Source organism: Nycticebus coucang, chromosome 21 (genome assembly GCF_027406575.1).
Source record: "Nycticebus coucang isolate mNycCou1 chromosome 21, mNycCou1.pri, whole genome shotgun sequence".
Lineage (NCBI taxonomy): Eukaryota > Metazoa > Chordata > Mammalia > Primates > Lorisidae > Nycticebus > Nycticebus coucang.
Window position 1 is genome coordinate 47,665,208 of NC_069800.1, and position 20,113 is coordinate 47,685,320.

The 20,113-nt window shown below is 44.3% G+C and overlaps 1 pseudogene across 1 annotated transcript; it reads right to left on the reverse strand.

Annotated features, from left to right (window-relative positions):
- Window positions 1-16,297: 16,297 nt before the first annotated feature.
- LOC128573988 (26S proteasome non-ATPase regulatory subunit 2-like) lies at window positions 16,298-18,329 on the reverse strand (annotated as a pseudogene). The gene has a single exon (XR_008376586.1). The product of XR_008376586.1 is annotated as a 26S proteasome non-ATPase regulatory subunit 2-like (transcript).
- Window positions 18,330-20,113: the final 1,784 nt, after the last annotated feature.

A 20,113-nucleotide genomic window follows, 5' to 3' on the forward strand; every position in this document is an offset into this window, starting at 1 on the left:
GGCTACCTCAGGATTTCCCTCCTGCTGGGTCAGGGAAGCAAATGGGTCTCCTCAAACAGCGACTTGATGCTGCATGGTGATCCAGCACCTCGTCTGACCATGGTAGGTAATTTTGTAGGTCTCACAAGACCCCCTGCAGCCAAAGTCATGACGGCAGAGCTGTTAGTGCTGACTTTTATTTCATGAGAAGAATTAATTTCTCTTTCCAAGCTACAGCCTCAAAAATGAAACATTCAAGCATCTCTCTTCATGAGTAGTTCTAGATATCCATTACAAAAACAAATCTTGCATCACTAACAAAAAAGCAAAACAAAAACAAGTGGACAGTTCTTCTGGGTGTGGTCTCAGCACTAGGTTTCTGTGCAGTGGGATATCAACTCTTTCGAAAATCAAATGCAAAAAGAGGGAAAACTTAGCAAACTTGAAGCTAACATGAGCATTGCTTCATTATTAGTAGTGAATAATCACCATTGCATTAGTGAATTAACTTTAAAATATCAGGTTAACTACCAATTAACCTTCAATGGATGCTTTAAATAAATTTCATTACAGTTACTTTCCAAAGTAAAAATACAATTAATAACATAATATATTCAATGTTATATATTTTTCATAGAATGTGATGAATAATAAGTATTTTTAAATTATCCACACTGGAGTTTTTTAATGGTCATTAAGGAGGGGGGGATGTATTGAACAAGCATCAGATTATGAATGTCCAGCCCGATAACCCTGAGCCCAGACAACATTCTAATGGCTGAGCCTGGTAAGTAGCAACTATCCTGTCCAAAAATCAAAAATTCCCCTGGGATGTGTTAGGTTTAGGGCCCAAATAGGCATCCCTGAATTCTTCCCTTCCTCTGACCCAGTTCCTACAAGGACATAACCGTAGCCCCAAATCCAGACAAATGTAACCAGGCACTCAGCTCATGTCCTGGTTACCAAGAGACCCAAGAAACTCAGCTCCTTTTTTGTCCAAGGCCTTCTCCCAAGTGTGGGGCTGGGGTCTTCCCATACGATCCCATATCCTGGCCACTTAGTATATCCCTGAGGCCTGGAGAGCTATGAATATCATTATGAACAAGGTACTATGTACCAGATTCTATTTAAAAATTTTTTTTCAGGCTTTATTTTATTAATCTTTATGATGACCTTGAGAGGTAGGTGTAGGAGGGCCAGTCAGTGCAGCCACAATCCACCTGCTCCCCCACATTTCCCAGCCTCCCTTCCAACTAGCAGGGGATTATGAGACTGGGTTATAGCATGACTATAATGGAAGTAATGACAGTTCTAACCCTCAAATTAGAGGTCATCCCATGTTTTCTGGAAAGGGCCAGGAAGGAAATATTAGAGGCTTTGTGGACCATATGATCTCTGTCACAACTACTCTACTCTGCCACTACAGTGCAAAAGCAGCCATAGACAATTAGCAAACAAATGGGTGTGTCTGTGTACCAATAAAACTTTATTTACAAAAACCAACTGGAGGCCAAATTTGGCCCTTGTATCAATCCCTGCCCTAAAACATTCCACTAAACCTTCACTCATGGGTAAAAGTGGAAGGAGGAGGATCCAGCAGAAAACTGTGAGGAGGCCTCCTGGAAGAGATAGAGCCACACAATGCAAGACCTGGACCCCTGAGTCACTGCTATACAGGAGCCACCTGAGCCCTATTGTACTGAGACAGAAGAAACAACTCGTGTTGTGTTAAGCCATAGAGATGTGGCGATTTTTGTCATAGCAGCTTTGCTGACTAACCTGACTACAAAGTAGGTTTAATTGTTCCTTTTGGGGAGATAAGTTCCAGAGAAGGAAGAAATCGGCCAAGTTTACAAAGCAAAGAATTAGTAGAATCAGGACTGGTGTGCCCGCCTCACCCAGGTGTGCTGGCACTTTCCTAGAGGCAGTGCTGAAAGTCCACCTCCTGGGCAAACTGCAACAGTTGGTCACTGAGCCGGAACTTGAACACAGACAGGTCTGTTGGGCACCAAGGACCATACTCACAGCCCATGAGGAAGCTGACTAAGGCTCAGCGTGGTCCAACGTGATCACTGCTGATGCCCCACAGCCTGATGTCCGCTCGGGTGCACCAGACCTAGGAAGTGAGCATGGAGCCTGCCATCTCCTCCCCCTAGGCCTCAGGGCTTCTCCCCAAAGGCAGTGAGTTGGGCATGAATTTTAAATATATACCCTCTTGAGGGTAGAAGTCAGCCCCGACATCCATAAAATGGCACTAAATCCTGTTTTTATGAGCTCTTGCTGCATTCTGCGGAGTGTTTTATCACACTCACTGGAAGTTTACTGAGGGGAGTTAATAACCCAAAAATGCTAGGGCCTGCCTGTCTATGGACTGAGAAGTGGACCCCCAGCCAATAATTCTGGAGACAGTAGCACTCGTGTTCAAGATGCGGGCACCTCCTGCCAGCTCCAGTGCTCTGCTCCCCCAGGTCCTTCCCACACCTTCATCCATCCATCCATCCATCCATCCATCATTCCTGCCAGCTGCTCAGTGCCTGACCCCAGGCTGAGTGCTCACTGGTCAGGGAAGAACAGAAATGAAGGAAAGAGTGACCAGAGAGAGGGAACAGCATAAGCTAAGACCTTGAGTCCTATGTCACCTCACCCAGACAGAGATGCTTTCTAGGGGAGGACTGTGGAGGACCAAGATAAAATCCTTGAGAAACCAGCCTATAAAGTACATCTAAAAAGGAGACTAAGGCAGAATGATGGAGGGAAAACCAGGCAGGAGGGAGCCATAGGTGCTGGGAAGGGAAGGGAACATCTGAAGGAAAAACAGTCCAATGGCATCAGATGCTATGAAAAAGCTAAGTAAGAAAGCAAGAAAGGGGTCCCTTGGCTTCAGCAATGTCAAAGTCACCAATATTTACTGTTTGCCAGGCTATGTGGCAAGCTCCAGAGAAACAAAGATAAAATAAAATCCAGGTGCTTGGGGGTAAGAAGAGGAGGACAGAAAATGACAGTGATGTGTGTCCAGTGAGATCCCAGAAGAGGGGAGGCCAAGTCGACCTATGAGCTGATGAGAAGAGGGTGTGTCCAAGTTGGGTTGTGAAGGCTGAATAGAAGTTTACTGTGGGGAGACAGAGGAAATATTGTGGGCAAAGGTATCAAAGAGATATGTTCAAGAATGGAAGGAGGTCCCTTATCCTGGGAGAGCTGGGGAAATGAGGATGAAGTAAAAAAGAAGGAGGTAAACAACCTCCCAGTCCTACCAACGAGTTTGGCATTATTCTCTAGGTAGTAGGGAAGCGTGGAAGGGGACAACGTAAGATTCACACTATAAAAAACAGCTCCTGCCTGTAGTCCCAGCTACTTGGGAGGCTGAAACATGATAACTTGAACCCAGAAGTTTGGACAACCTAGTAAGATCCCATCTCTAAAGAAAAAAAAAAAAATAGGTGCCGATTTGAGTTCCACCCTTGTCTCTGACAGTTAGCTGCTGCATGACCTTGGACATCTCTTCCATGCTCTGGACGTCAGTTTTACCCCTTGGAAGCGGCAGAATAAGACTATCCCTTCTTGCAATCTGCAGGTTCTGTGGCTCTTCCCTGACCACCTGAGCACCCATGTGAGTCAGCTGTTCTGAGAACACCTTTTGTTCGTACGCATCAGTACAAATAAATCCATCAAGTAAGTTCTAATTTTCAGAGTCATAATCTGCCCAGCACTTTTGAGAAGGGCTAAGCAACTCTCAGGGTCAACCATGCCACCAGCGTGTCTAAGAGGCTTTTTCTCAATTCCCTGGTGAGGAGGAAAGAGGAGGACTCCATCATCGTGGCCCAGGGGAAGGGCTGACATTTGGTGAGATGTCTGTATTTAACTCCCACCACTTGACATCTGTTTCCAATTAAACTGCCTGTGTTAAAAGAGCTGCTGCCCGGAGCGTGCAGTTCAGCCTCGGTCTGGAGAGGCAAAGGGAGGCATCCACAAAGAGTTAAGGCAAACCCTGGTCCGTACACACCCCTAGGAACCTCCTTGAACCCCTAGGACCATCTAACCTGTAAGGCACCTGGGGACCTTCTCCACTCCCCCCTTCGCCACTTATACCTCAGCAATACCAGGCAAGACATGTTTGAGGAACCCAAAGAAAGCCAAGAGAAGGTGTCTGGCTGCCCTGAGAGAGGGGAGAATAGCACGAGGGTGTTGGATGAAGTAGGCCAGGGTCAGATCATGCAAGACCCCGTAAACCAGTGGTTCTCAACCTTCCTAAGGCCGCGGCCCTTTGATACAGTTCCTGTGGGTCATGACCCACAGGTTGAGAACCACTGCTATAGACCATAGGAAGGAGTTTCTGTTTTATCCTAGGTCTGACCAGAGATGGCATGGTCTAATTTGCATATTTAAGATATCTCTCTGGCCACGCCTTGGAGAAAGGGTCAAAAACAGGCAAGATTGCCAGGTGTGGTGGCTCATGCCCGTAATCCTAGCACTCCGGGAGGCTGAGGCAGGTGGATAGCTTGAGCTCACGGGTTCAAGACCAGCCTGAGCAAAAAGTAGGACCCTGTCTCTACTACAGATAGAAAAACTGAGGCAAGAGGATCACTTGTGCCCAAGAGTTTGAGCTTGCTGTGAGCTACGATGCCACAGCACTCTACCCAGGGTGACAGCTTGAGACTCTGTCTCAAAAAAAAAAAAAAGAAAAGGAGGGAAGGTTGGGAGAGGAGATGGCTTTGAACTGCACTGTTTAAGGCAACAGCTGCCAGTCATGGGTGAGCCATTGACATGTGGCTTGTGTGACCAGGGAACTGAATATTTTATTGTCTTTTAATTAATTAAAGTTAAAATCAATCCTTTGATTCAGCTTTTTAAAAACATTTAGGTATGTTTGGAACAATCTGGGGTGTGTGATTCTACTTTTTCCGACTAAATTTTATGAAATCTAAATACAGATCGTGTTTCACAGGAAAATTTAGCATCCAAATTGAAATGTACTGAGAACATCAAATGCACACCGGATTTTGGAGACTTAGAACACAAAAAGAAAAAGAATGTAAACCATCTCAATAATAGTTTGTATTTATCATATTAAAATGAGAATAGTTTGACTATCGTGGGTGAAATAAACTAGGTTATTAAAATTGAATTCATTTGTTTCTTTTTACTTTTCGGGGGTAGCCGCAAGGAAACGTAAACTTTCACGTGTGGCTCTCATTCTGTTTCGACAAGACAACACGAGTTTGGAAGGAAGGATGGCCGTTTAGACGAGGGTCGTGGTGTGAGACGCAAAAAGGAGGCAGACAGATCCGAGATGTGTTTTGGAGGTAGCATGAGTGGATCTTGCTGGTAAACCAGATGTCGGGAATGAGTGAAGAAAAGGCAACTATCAGAGAAGTGGCATTGGGTGGACAATGGTGTCATTGCCTTGACTGAGGAAGACTGAGGGCAGACAAACACAGAAGGGGCAACAGGAGACTCTGGGTTACTTTGGGACACAGTGAGTTTGAGATGCCCATAAGATGCCAAGCGGAGTTCAGTATTCAAAAGCAAAATGTGCGCCCTCTTCTGGGTACGCTCTCACCCAGATAGAGAGATAGACAGACAGACAGATGGGGAAGAGATATTTATGCACTCCCTGCTCTCTCCATTACAGCAAAATTTTCTGAAATGTGCAAATGTTCTCTTGGGCTTTGAATCTTCTCTGTATATTACCAGCTCCCTCCTGTTTACCTCCACCACCACCACCCCCAAGAAAAGCCCCTTCCTCTGCTCACCCACGCACCTCCTCAAAACTTGCAGGGCAAAACACCGGGGCAAAGGCACCCATTGCAGACAGCCTTTGGCAGTGAGCTTTGGGTCAGGATGTTTGCACAAATGCCTCACAGCATCATTTATCTTGAGGGATGTCAACTCGAAAAATGTTAGTTCATGTCACTGTCAGGGTAAATGCCAAAAATTAGCTTTCTTTCATCAGAAAACGGAATAATTAACTTTGCAACTGTTTCCAAAACTGCTAATTAATGGGTTTTGCCCACTTGATTTGTCAGGCTACACAGCGAGCTGAGCAGCAGCCTGAGCCCCTGGAGGATTCTCGTCCTCGTCTTCTCTCCGTCCCCAGCAGAAGTTGGGAGAAGTTACAGGTAAACACACAGAGAAAAGCAAGGCCAGAGGAAAACGCTGCTATTTTGGATCTGAGAGTTTTCCTTTTCCTTTCAAAATTTGTCTCTGCCCCTTTTCTCTCCCACATCACTGTCCTCGATTGATCTCAAAATTGTGGTTCTCAACCTTAGTGGATGGGGCCACCATCCACCTGTCCCCTGAACATGGAGGTCAAATTAGATTCTAGTCTGTCTCCCTCTCCCAAGGTGGGAGGGCACTGTGGTTAAAGACTTGGGGCCAGGGGGCAGACAGAGGAGGGTCTGAATGCCAACTCCAGTCCTTACCAGCTGCACAACCTTAAACAAGACACTTCCCTTCTCACTACCTCAGTTTCTTCATCTGTAAAATGGGATTCCTAGTAGACTTATGTCAATGGCTGACCATTTACAGGAGATAACAAATGCAAAGGCTTGGGCAGTGCATTTCAAATATAGTAAGTCCTCAGCTAACATGCCTATTATTGCATCTTTTACCCCATGTCTTCTATCCATGCTGCTCCTGTCCTGGCTAACAGCTGCTCCTCTCCCATCTGGAGTATTGCCTCTTCACCCAGGGCTAGCCTAGCCCATAATCCACTGGATTGCCAGAGAAATGTCACCACTGTGCAAAGGTGAGCATGGGCTAGCCTGGATTATTGGTCCAATTCTCACTCCACCGTACCAAAATAATACATCTACACCATTTGCCTTGTAACTTTGCAGAGCCACCCCCCCCCATTGTATTGTGGAGGAGAGGGTGCTTCTCCACCCCACCAATTTTCTTTAATTGTGGTAAAACACACACAACATAAAATATGCCATCTTCTTCACCAGACTGCTATACTATGGACTGCTAATAGCCTTCACCTTCTCTGGGGAATTGCATTGGCTAAACAGGATCTGTCAGCTTGTCATCAATGAAGGAAGCACAAGCGAGGGGTGTTATCAGAGCACTTTAAGATACAACCAATGTTAGGGTGCAATGTTTGATCCAAAGTTCTCCATGAAACCAGGCTGGAGCTTATGTCAAGCCAACACCACATCTTAACTCTCTTCTGCGGCTTTATTCACAACAGCATCCCCTAGTAAGATATTTTCACAATGACCCTCATGAGCAGTAATTAGTAATTAGTTGTCTCAAGCCACTGAGTTCTGAAGTGTTTTGTTAAAAAGCATTATGAGCTGATACCATTAGAACACCTAAAACATGGATTACTATCCATCCACTAAAAATGCAGAGAGTTCTATGTATTGACTCCAAAACATGGCAGAATGCAGAATGCTTGGGAAAATTTGGTCACAAAAGAGCACTAAAGCAGCAGTCTTTCTGTTAAAGGAAGTTAACACTTGCTTCTATTCGAGTATTTAGATATAGAGAAGTGTCTGGCAGGGTCTTCAAGGGTTAACAGGGTTACTCTGTGTGGTGAGATGATGGACAACACCTTACTTTTGTCTTTGTACTTGTTTTATACTATTTAGTACTTACATGGAATTTTCTTTTTTATTTAAGTTTTTTTAAACAAAAAATATTACCCTGTTATATATTTTTTGAGAGTCTCACTTTCTTGCCCTCAGTAGACTACCATGGCGTCATAGCTCACAACAACCTCAAACTCTTGGGCTCAAGCAACCCCCTTGGCTCAGCCTCCCAAGTAGCTGGAACTACAGGCACTCACCACAGTGCCCAGCTATTTTTTAGAGATGGAGTCTCACTCTTGCTCAGGCTGGTCTTGAACTCGTGAACTCAAGCAATCCACCCGCCTTGGCCTCCCAGAGTGCTGGGATTACAGGCATAAACCACAGCGCCTGGCTCCTCTCCTTTTTTTTTTTTTTTTTTTTTTGAGACAGAGTCTCACTCTGTTGCCCCGGGCTAGAGTGCCATGGTGTCAGCCTCGCTCACAGCAACCTCATGGAGCATCCAGTCCATTGCAGGGTGAAAGCAATTAATAAAACTTAAAGACAAATTATGTAGCGTATTGTAAGGGGACATTCTGTGGAGACTATAATGGAGTCGTGGAGATGGAAGCAGCTGTTTTATATTGGTCCAGTGGCTACTTAAGGTGCTCTGGAAGGAACTCTCTGTGGAGGGGGCATTTAAGCAGAGACTTGAAAAAAGATGAGGGAATCAGTCATGCAAATATTGAGAGAATAGCATTCCGGGAAGAGGGAACAGTACACGCAAAGACCCAGGGGCAGGGACATATCTGGTATATTCAAGAAATGACAAGGAAGTCAGAATGGTTGGAGCAGAGTGAGCAAGGAGAAGAAGGGCTTTGGGAAGTGAAGTCTTAAATATATACTGTGACGTGAAAGAAGCCAGTCTGAAAGGGCACATACTGCATGATTCTAACGGTGACGTTCTGGAAAAGGCAAAACTTTAGAGACAGTAAAAATATATATTCATACATACATAAATTATATATATTATATATCACTTATATCAATTACATATTATCAGTGGTTGCCAGGGGTTCAGGGGGAGAGGAGGGATGAGTAGGTGGGCTCAGGGGAGTTTTAGGAAACTCTTTTAGGAAACTTGGTATGACATCGTCCTGGTGGAGACATGTCATTACACATTCGTCAAAGCATGTACAACGCACAGCCCCAGGGAGTAAGCACTAACGTCAACTATGGAGTCTACTGAATGGTGTGGCCAATATTGGTTTATCAGTTATAACAAGTACACTACACTAAAGCAAAATGTACAGGGTAGGAGACACCAGGACAAAGTGAAAAAGCAGGTATCTGAGGACTCTGGAGTTTCCACTCAATCATTCTATAAACCTGAAAAGTCTCTGAACAATGAAAGCTATTAACATTTTCTTTTTTCAAAAAAGGACATTGGGTGTTCTGTGAGTTGGATGGAGAGACGTTTGAGACCCGGAAGCAGACTAACTTACTCTGACTCCATCCTAATAGGAACCTTCAGAAGATCCTGCTGTACAGAGCACATTCTAAAGGGGCCAAGGCTGGGGCAGGAGACAGTAAGGAGCTGTTAAAATAATCCATGCAAGAGACAAGGGTGCTTTAATGGCTGTAGTGGGGTCAGAAGTAGCTGATGGAATGTAGGGGTCAGGTTAGGGTGGAAGCCCCCACCCCAGCAGCCTGTGACTTACCCAAGGCAAAACAAGCACATTCTTATGGTGCACAGATGAAGTAGAAAATAGCCTGGATGAACTTATCTATAATTGCATAATAAAAAAGGACTATTAAAAAGCTATTTTGGTTTCAACGTGCATGTAAGCTTTGTGATTTGGGGTTCATTACTGTTTTTATTCTGAACTGCAGAGGGACAGAAGCACTTCCAGCTTTCAGTGCTTCAGGCATCTAGAGGTCTCACTGCCACACTACCTGATGGGTACAGTCCAGGAAAAGGTGACAGAGTCACCGCGGTGGCTGATGAGGGGCCTGTGAGTTGCGATGGCTTCTCTCACCCTCAGTGCCACAGGCTTCTGCACCATCCAGCTCTACATCCAAGTTGTCAAGGTTTTGGAGCCTCTTTGAGCCCCTGAAAGTCCAACCCTCCATTGTACACATGGAGAAACTGAGTCCCACATAGGACAAGCAGGGACCAGAGTAGGAACTTGCTGATGCCCAGACCAGAGCTCTGTCCTTCTGAAATTTGATGTGTTTATTTCCTGTGGCTGTCATAATAAAATACCACAGCCTGGTGGCTTAAACAGAAATTTATTCTCTGTAATTTATTAATAACATCTGCAAACATCCTTTTTCCAAATAAGTACACACTCACAGGTTCCAGAGATTTGAGGTAGATATATTTGGAGGGGTGGCAGAGTGTTTTTCAGGCCACATTTGTCAAAGTCTATGTCCCAGATTAAGGTCCCGAGCTGCCCATATCCCCCCACATCATAGGAGAGAGACCATGTGCCCCCAAAGATCCACCCTCAGAGCAGTGAGACCCCAGGTTCCTCCTATGCAACTGAATGTGTGGTATACACACTCTAGGGTATACCACAGTCCCCACAGTCCTTACCTCTTGGTGTCCAAGCCACCATATGATCCTCTTCCCCTGAGTGTGGGCAGGACTTCTAAGCAATACGATACTACAAAGGTAAATATGTGTATTTGATTGCATGTACATGACTATATTATATCAGATTGTAATGCCTATCTTGCTAAGACTCACTCCTTTATGGGATTTAAAGAACCCATAACATGCAGCCTAAAGAAAGGACCACATGTCAAGGAATTAAGTCAACCTGGGGATGACAGCCAGCATAGAAGCCAGCAAGAAACTAGGCCCTCAATCTAATAGACTGCAAATAACTGAACGCTGTCAACAAACGCATGAGTCTGGAAGTGGATCCATCCCCAGTCAACCTTCAGATGAGACCAAAGCCCTAACCATACCTTGATTACAGTCTTATAAGGACCCACCTAAGCCATGCCCAGACTCCAGACCCAGAGTAACTCTGAGATATTAAATTTGTGTCATTTTAAACTACTAAGTTTGTAATTATCATATTATAATACAATAAGAGATAACTCATATAGAATATCACTGTCTCCCCAAGCCAGATGCTAAAATATGGGTATTACATGGGGCTCTTTCTCTCCTTCTCAGCATTCCCCCTCCACGTCAATCCATCAACAGATCTTAACAAATCTTCATTCTATGATGCAATGGTAGCCCCTAAAAACACCATCTGGCTAAATCAGAGGCTATGGAACAAAAAGGCTCACAGATCAAATTAAGATGCTCAATTCACACTAGTCAGTAACTCAATTAAAACAAAGGAAAAAAATCAAAACAGTGAGGTTTGTTGGCACATCTAGGATGGGGTACAAGGATGTAGAAGAACCAAATGACCCCAGAACCCCGAGATACACAATGTTCGTATGTCCTGTCCCCCTACCCACTCTGTCACATCAGCCCTCCCTGCTGAAGTGTAGTCCAGAAGGACTGGAGCTGAGGTTTGACCAAGAGGGAATCCAACAGATAGAGGTGCCTGGGGCCAATGATACACATGCTGTGCTGGAGAGACTGAGGCAAATATGTATGCCTGGCTACTGCTGCAGTTTAATCACTAGCATACCAAACATTCATCAGCTTAATCTGTTCTTCTTAAATGGAACATATGTGAGGCCAGAATGAACCAGGGGTGGTGAGACCAATGGGTGACCAATTTAAGCATGACCTATCTGTCAAACCGGAAGTGGAACTCTCGCCAGGTGCAGTGGCTCACACCTGTAATCCTAGCACTCTGGGAGGCCAAGGCAGTTGGACTTCCCTGAACTCACAGGTGCAAGACTAGCCTGAGCCAGAGCGAGACCTCATCATTAAAAAAAAAATAGCCAGACAGGGGCAGTGCCTGTGGCTCAGTGGATAGGGCATCGACCTCATATACCAAGCAAGGGTGGCAGGTTTGAACCTGACCCCAACTAAACTGCAAAAAAAATAAAAAAAATAAAAAATAGCCAGGTGTTGTGGCTGGCGCCTGTAGTCCCAGCTACTTGGGAGGCTGAGACAAGAGAATCGCTTGCTCCCAAGAGTGTGAGGTTGCTGTGAGCTATGATGCCACAGCACTCTTCCAAGGGTAACAAAGTAAGACTCTGTCTCAAAAATAATAATAATAATAATAAAAAACAGAGTGGCACTCTCATGGCTTAGTTTTTCCACTCATTTCTACTTATTGTTTTACCATATAAGCCATTAAACTTATCATTGATTAGCAAGTTTCTAACATTCTTACTGTCTATATTTAACACACCTTATGAATTCTCCCCAAGTCTCACAAGCTTACTCATGATGTATATTTAAACCATCCTCTAAGTTTTGCCTTTATCTCATAAGCTCCTAGCTTATGTACCATCTATACTGAACACTTCTTAGGAGGTTTATTCATTCTGTTTTTCTTGTCCTTTATAATAGAATTACATATTCTCAAGCAATAATGTAAACACATGTTACACTTCCTAAACCACCCACTTTCCTGCAACCCCTCCACTTCAACCCTGGTCCAAACTGCCACCAGCCTTCATCTGACCAACCTCGGAACTGGTCTCCTGCTGCCACAATGACACCCCTGCAGCATCCAGCATTCTCCTGTGGCTTCTGAAAGGGGGATTGTGGGCTGCCCAGCCTGGTCGTAAAGCCTGAACTCCTAAGAGACATTAAAGGCTATCATGATATGGTCACAACTCCCTCTTCTCTCAAATGCCACCATTACCACCCTGCCCACCAATGTAGCCCTGCCTTTACATGTGCCCTGCCTAGAATGAGTTCAAAGTACCGCTCAACTCCTACACTCCAACCAAGATCCAGCTCAGACATTACCTCCTCTGGGACCCATTCTCTGATTCCCTGTCCAATAAGTATTTAGGAAGAAAAGAAAGTAAAGAGAGTGGCAAGGAGAAAAAAGGATAGAGGACTAGAAGGAAGAAGGGAAGAGATCCCTAATACCCCACTATCAAAGGGGTAATAACCCAGAGATAATAATGAACCTGCCTTTCAGGGCATTTAAGCAAGAACAAATGGCATCTAGGAAAAATAATCACAAAAATGATTCAAACATCTAGACTGGGGCCAGATACAATCCACAATCTTTCCTTGGATTCTAGGTGTTCCAGTTATCTTTTGATACAAAACAAACTACCCCAACATGTAATGGTTTTAAGAACAACCATTTTATTATGTCTCATGACTTTCTGGCAGGATTCACCTAGGCCATTTTTCTCCTCTGGGGAGCACTGGCTATGCTCACTCGGTGGCATTTTAGCCAGGGCTGGTCTGAAGTGTCCAGCATAGCATCATTCACATGACTGGATCTTGGCAGAAGTCTAGGCTCAGCTGGGTACCCCCCAAAACAGACTCTGAGCCTTTGTGTCCAGTAGCATAGTCAGACTTCCCACACGGCAGCTCAACCTCCAGGAGACCAAAGTGAAAAGCTGCCGATCCTTTTAAAAATGAGGCCCAGAACTGACCTGGCAACATTCCTTCCATACTGTTGGTCAAAATATTTGCAGGACAGCCCACAGTCGAGGGGAGAGGAAACAAACCCACTTATTGACGAGGGTACTATCAAAATATCTGCAGCCATCTACAAATTCCTGGTGCAGGGCTGATGACCACCCTTCCAGAAAGACTCACCAGGCCTGGGTAAAGTCCAAAGAAAACAGCTCCTGACCCCCTGACCACAGCAACTGTGAGAGGTAATATATATTTATTGTTGTTTAAAGCCACTTTGTTATGGAGTAATTTATTACACAGGAAAAGATAACAAATACTAAATACATTCTTCCCCTCCAAAGCTGTCCCTGTCCAAGACAGAGTCCTGGGTGGGAGAAAACAGGAGCCTGAATCTGATGGAGTTCAGGATAGGAATCTGAAGTTGAAGAACTTAAGCATGTTATGAGACCAGATCTTCAAAATCTAACTCAGGAACAATTCTCATTCATGTATTCACTTAACAAATATTAATGAGTGCCCAGCCTGTAGTTATGCATTCAGCAAAGTACGGGAAATAGAAGGGTGAGTCAAAACAGCCATGGTCCCTCAAATCACAGGCCTCTCTAAGACGATCAGCGTCTGAGCCCTGCCCTGCTCTGTAACCTGGAAGGTTCACTGCCCTTCTATGGACCCTGCACCTTTAATTATTCTCTGTCTCTGACCTGAGCCCCTCCTGCTCTCTACTCTTCTTTCTCCTCCTTGGCTTCTGACCTCTGGGCTCATTTTTTTGTTACCAGCCCTCGGCTCACTGCTTGGACCTCTGACATTAGTGTTCCACAGCAAGCCACATTCCTGTTCACTCCCGACTTCCAAAGCGGATCCAGCTACTACGGCTGACCCTGTGTCCTTGGCATCCGCTTTAGGAGCCAGCCCCGGAAGTCCAGCCACTGGCCTGGAAGTTGTTCCGGACTCACCTTCCCCTGGCCTCCCCTGGGCTCCCCTGTCCAGTTCCTCCCTCCGCTGTGCACGGGGAGTCCTCCAGTCCCTGGCCGGGTAGCTTCTATGCATTCCCTCGGGCCGTGAGCCATTGTCCCCAGCCAGCCAGGCGCATCTGGGAAGCACCATCTCCTCGGGCTCTTTTCCTGCTCTGTCTGGATTGGGCTCATTTACTAAAAATTAGTTGGGAATGAAAAAAGCCCCTAGTTTATTAGCGTGCTATTATTCCCCTCCTGCATCCCCCTGCAGCATGATGGATTGCCTGGCGAGGGGACGCAGCCCCAGCCGGGGAGTGAGCGAGCTCCGCTCGGTCCCCCGCGCGGACAGATGGGGAGGCCGAGTCCTGACCATGATTGATTAGCTCCGCAAAGCCTGTTGAGCGGAGTTCCATCAAGATTGATGCTTTCTCCTCATAACAGCATTTCCAAAAAGTTTCTATTACATTTTGATTATGTTTATAGAATCTCGCTGGTCCGGGGGAAGATGCAATCTCGTTCATTCCCAGTGTGTGTCTGCGTGGGCCGCCACAGCACCTCACACGGCCCAGCTTGCTTGGCCTCTGCAGAATGACCCTCACTTTCTGGGCAGCAAGAAGGACTTTCGTTGTCTCCGAAGATCAAGTTAGAAGAAGCTAACTTCCGTTCTCCCACTGTCCAAAGTCCAGTCTCACGGCAGCTCTGGTTTTCAAGGGCTAACCATCCATCTCAGGTGTTCTAAGAGAAAACCTGGGGGTAAAAGAGAAAATCAAAAGCAAAGGCATTTCCTGAGATCTATTAGGATGTTGGGGAAGGGACTTCCCAGTCTCTATTTTTCTGCCTACTAAACACAGTAAGGCCATGTCACATACATGGTAAAATACATATTCAAGTATTTTTATGAGTGCAAATATTTGTGTGTGTCCCCACCTTATCCCACGAAAGATTTGAGTGATGAACAAGAAATAGTGAAAAATAAATGAAGAAAAAGAATTAGCCCAGGGATATGCAAATCAGGCCAGAATGTCAAAACCAAAAGGAAAAACTAAATATATCTGCTACACATCAGATCCTAATCTTTATGCTTGGGCCTTTAATATGGTCTGAGTTCCTTAATAGCCAAAGAGAAAGGGAAATAAAATCAGTTATTTAGTTCTTTTCTTACTGTTATTAATAAAAGAAGTTTTGACAAAAGCCAGTTTCTTAGGGGAAACTTATGACTTCTCGAAGTTTACTCTAAAGGAAATTTTGTGCGAAAGAGTTCTTCATGGGGAACTATGAGAAATGTATTCAACCAGAGTTTCTCAACCTCAACACCATTTATATTCTAGGCTAGATAATTCCTTGCTTGGAGGCTGCCCTGTGAATTGTAGGATCTTTACTACAAGATACTACAACACCCCTGGTTTCTACCTACTAGATGGTGGTAACAAAACCTCCTCAGATGGGCGGAGAGAGGGTAATTGGTGGACCACACCTATGGTGCATTTTACAAGAGTACAAGTTAAATCTACTAAGTGTAGAATATAAATGTCTTAACACAATAACTAAGAAAATGCGGTGAAGGCTATGTTAACCAGTTTGATGAAAGTATTTAAAATGTATATAAAAACATTGTACCCCATAATTGCATTAATGTACACAGCTATGATTTAATTTAAAAATGTTAAAAAAAAAAAAGAAAACCCTCCTCAAGTTATAACAACCAATGATGTTGTTAACAAATAAAAATTTAGGATGTCCAGTTATATTTGAGTTTTAGATTTAAAAAGCAAAAATATTTTAATACAAGTATTCCCATGCAATATTTGGGACATACTTATACTAAAATTATATTCTTTTTTCTATGAAACTCAGACATAACTGACTGTCCTGTGTTGCACTGAGTAACCCCACCTGATGAGCAACATCCTGTGATAGGAACAAAATCCCCCAAGAACTTGTCAAATGTGATACACTGCAAGGTGCTCATTCTTCAAGCCATATTTTTCTAAGTGTTATAGTGGTGAAAATATTTTTCATCAGTGCCTCTTTTTATTAATAGATAACCAATAGTTTGCCTTCTGTTTATCTTTTTTACTGTAATATTTAATTGCGATCCATCTTGTAAATAAATGATACACAGAGGGTCTGGAGAACTGGGCATCCATCTTAGGATAGGACCAGTGGAAATTTCTTTCTCATATAACATTTCATGCTTTTTAATTATAAAATTAGTATTTTTTCACAGGAAATGTGGACTAAATAGAAAAGTATGAAGAAGACAAAGCAATCATTGACTACTGAAATTTACGAAATATCCCTCCTATCCTAGTGAAGATAAAGGTCTTTATTCAACAAGGTTATCTCACTCAGTAACAAAAGAACAGGAGGTAACAATTCCCTCAAAGGTCTGAGACAGTATCCAGCCCTGGCAGCAGGAAGCATGGCCCACTGATACATCAGCTATAGCTCAGGGCCCCGGAGGCCACTTAGAGATCATAGTTGGGGTTCTTCTGAAGGATGACAAAACCTTCCAGAATGGGGGTAACAGGAAGAAACTCCTCAGTGGCCAATTCTGCCCATTCTCCATTGGCCAATAACACTGGGGTTGTATTTGTCTGGAACCCTGTGATAGTCTTCGGCTTGCCTGCCTGGCCCACCACATCCACTGCCTGGCCCACACGGACAGACACTGGCAATGGCCACAGCTCTTCATCAACTGTAACCAACATTCCGGGCTCATGGCAGCAACCAGCCCATACAACACACAGTGTGATTTGCCTAGAATGATATTTCGAACATCCAGGAAGGAGACAAGCACAGTTAGCAGCCCAGCCATAGCCACCTGACTCATAAGCTGCCGGTCACTGTGGTAGGAACAGAGGGTAAGTGTGCCCTTCCCCAAATGTGTGAGACCCTGTACCAGGCACACCATGAACAGATTGTTGGAGTCCTTAGCATGATATGGAGCTAACTGGTGCAGCATTGCAGCCAAACAGGCATTATTGGTACCACTGCCCACTATGCCCATAGCAAAGATAGAGTTATAGGAAACTTCTGGATCAGCATCATGAGAGAATTTACTTAGGGTATCCGGGATGTTAAGTCGTGGATTTGAAACAGAGATTAGTGCCAGTGCTAAAGGCACAGCCCTCCAGAGTGTAGGCTCCCCACATCTCAGCAAATGGCCAAAGGTTCATAGTGCCATCTCTGCACCAATCCCCTCTCCCATAGCATTAAGGGCCACCCCCAGAGCAGCCACTTCCTGACGTGCTCCCATGTCAGCAGGGGCTTCCTTTTTGTCCTTGTCCTTCTTTTCCTTTTTATCTTTGTCTTCTTCCTTTTCCTTGGAGTCAAAATGTTCACTACAAATGGGGAGTAACTGCTGCCCTTGCAGTACATTCCTGGAGCCTGCATAGGCACACACATCCACCAGCGTGTTGGCAAAACTGCAGAATGGTTCCGACACAACCTCCATTGCAGCCAGGATTGCCTCAAGGGCCTCACCCTTCCCCAGGTGGTTGAGTCCCAGTCCAAGAGGAAGCCAATGTGTCCTGAGCTCAGTCTCTGACTTCTCCATGATGGTCTGAAGGATGGCAGAAGTGACATCTCCAGCACAGGATCCCACTGATCATTCCACAGGCTAGAGCTGTCACACCTGCCACCTCCATGCTGGACTTGGAATCTCCCATCACAGGCAGCAGCAATGTTAGAACATCTTCACGATTTGAGCCAGCATAGGCCAAACCTAGCCCAAAGATGGAACCAAGTCTTATTGTGCTGCTGTTGTGAAGAACATAGTCTGAGAGCAGTGCCAGAGCAGCATCACACTCATTCCGGACTCCGAGTTCACAATGCCACAGGCAAGGAGAGCTCCGGACTTGATGTAGTCCTTGGAGGAGTACAAGGAGTATAGGTACTTGTCAATCCGGGTGAGGCCACCATCCACATCCCACAGCAAAATCATGCCAAGGGATGCAGCTGCACTCAACATTCCATGGTCCTTTTCTTGTAAAGCCATTTGTTGCCATCATCTGTCAGCAGTTTGTCCTGGCCGAAAGCTGCATTCACAAAAGAGGAGGCCAGGTTCATATGGGCAGAGTCTACCTGAGAGCCACTGCCCCCAAACCTGTTGTTCTCTAGGTGTGTTTTGTAGATGTCATCAGCCACCTTGCGCTCCATGATGTCCAGCTCCCGAGCTAAGGCCAAGAAGTTGCTGTTGAGCTGCACATTAGACATGATCTCTGTCAGGTCCTCATATTCCTCATCTTCACTCAGCTCCAGGAGCACCCCATGCCGCCCTAGCATGAATGCCATCTGCTTCTGTACTACCACATCCTTGCAGGTGGTGAAGATGTCTTCTACCAGCTCCATGGACAAGGAATCTGAATAGACATTTCTCAGATATATACAAATGTCCAATAAGCCCATGGAAAGATGTCCAACATCAGTAATCACTAAGGAAATGGAAATCAAAGCTATCAATGAGATGCTACTTCATGCCTCCTAAGATGGCTTTAATCAAAAATATAAATGTTAATAAATGTTAGCAAGACTATGAGGAAAGGCCAGGCGCAGTGGCTCACGCATGTAACTCTAGCACTCTGGGAGGCTAGGCAGGTGGATTGCTTGAGCTCACGAGTTCCAGATCAGCCTTAGAAAAAGTGAGACCTCATCTCTACTAAAAATAGAAAAACTGAGGCAAGAGACTCGCTTGAGGCCGAGAGTTGAAAATTGCTAGGAGCTATGACACCAAAGCCCTCTACTCAGGTTGACAGCTTGAGACTCTGTCTCAAAAAAGAAAAAGAAAAAAAGACTGAAGAAATTGGAACCCTCATACATTATTGGTGGGAATGTAAAATAGTGCAACCACTCTGGAAAACAGCTGGGCAGCTCCTCAAAACACAGAGTTACCATCAGACTCAGTAATTTCATTTATAGGTATATACAAGAGAGTCGAAAACCCAAAAATCTGAACATAAATGTTCATAGCAGTATATTCGTAATAGCCAAAAAGTAGAAACAATATAAATGTCAGTCCACTGATAAAGAAAAAAAAAAAACATGTGCTATAGCTACATAATAGACTATTACTTGCCCATAAAGAGAGATGAAGTTCCGAAACATGCTATAAAGTGATGAAACTTGAAAACATTTTTCTCTGTGAAAAAAAGCCAAATATAAAAGGTCATATATTGTATGGTTCCATTTATATGAAATTTCCAGAGCAGGGAAATCCACAGAGACAGAAAACCTACGAAAATTTCCAGGGACTAGGGGAAAAGAAAAATGGCAAGTGACTGCTAATGAGTACGTGTTTCATTCCAGGGTGATGAAATGTTCTGAAATTGGAGAGCAGTGATAAATACACAACTTCACAAATATACTAAAAACCACCCAGTCACACACTTTACAAGGGTGAACTTTATGGTACGTAAATTATATCTCAATAAAGTTGTTATTTAAAAGCGAGAGACTGCTTAAAAAAAGAAAAAGAAAAGTCAACAGTAAAAAAGTAAACAATCCAATTAGAAAATGGGCAAAAGACACCATGAGACATTTAACCAAAGAGGACAACAGACAGGTGGCAAATGAGCACGTGAAAAGATGCTCAAGATCATTGGCCATTAGGAAAAGGCGAATTTAAACCACGAGAGATCGCCATACGTCATACACTGTAAGAAAGAACAAAATATTAAGAAATACTGGCAACAACAGATGCTGCCAAAGATGCAGAGAAACTGGGTTACGAATATATTATTGGTGGAAACATTAAAAGGCACACCCACTCGGGGAAAAGGTCTGGCGGTATGTTATAAAAACTAAACATCCGGTAACCCTAAAACCCAGAAACTTGACCCTTAAATATTTATCCCAGAAAAATGAAAATTTATGTTCACTCATAAGTGAAACAGTATGAAAACCTGTGCATGAATGTTCACAGCAGCTTTATTACTAATAGCCTAAAACTGAAACCAACCCAGATGTCCTTCAGTAGCTAAGTGGCTAAACGAACTCTGGTGTGTTCATGCCATGGAATAGTACCTGACGATAAAGAGGAATGAATTACTGAGACACTCAACCTTGATGAATCTTCAGGGCATTAAGATGAGTAAACAAAGCCAAACACAACAGATTACAACTGTATGATTCTATTT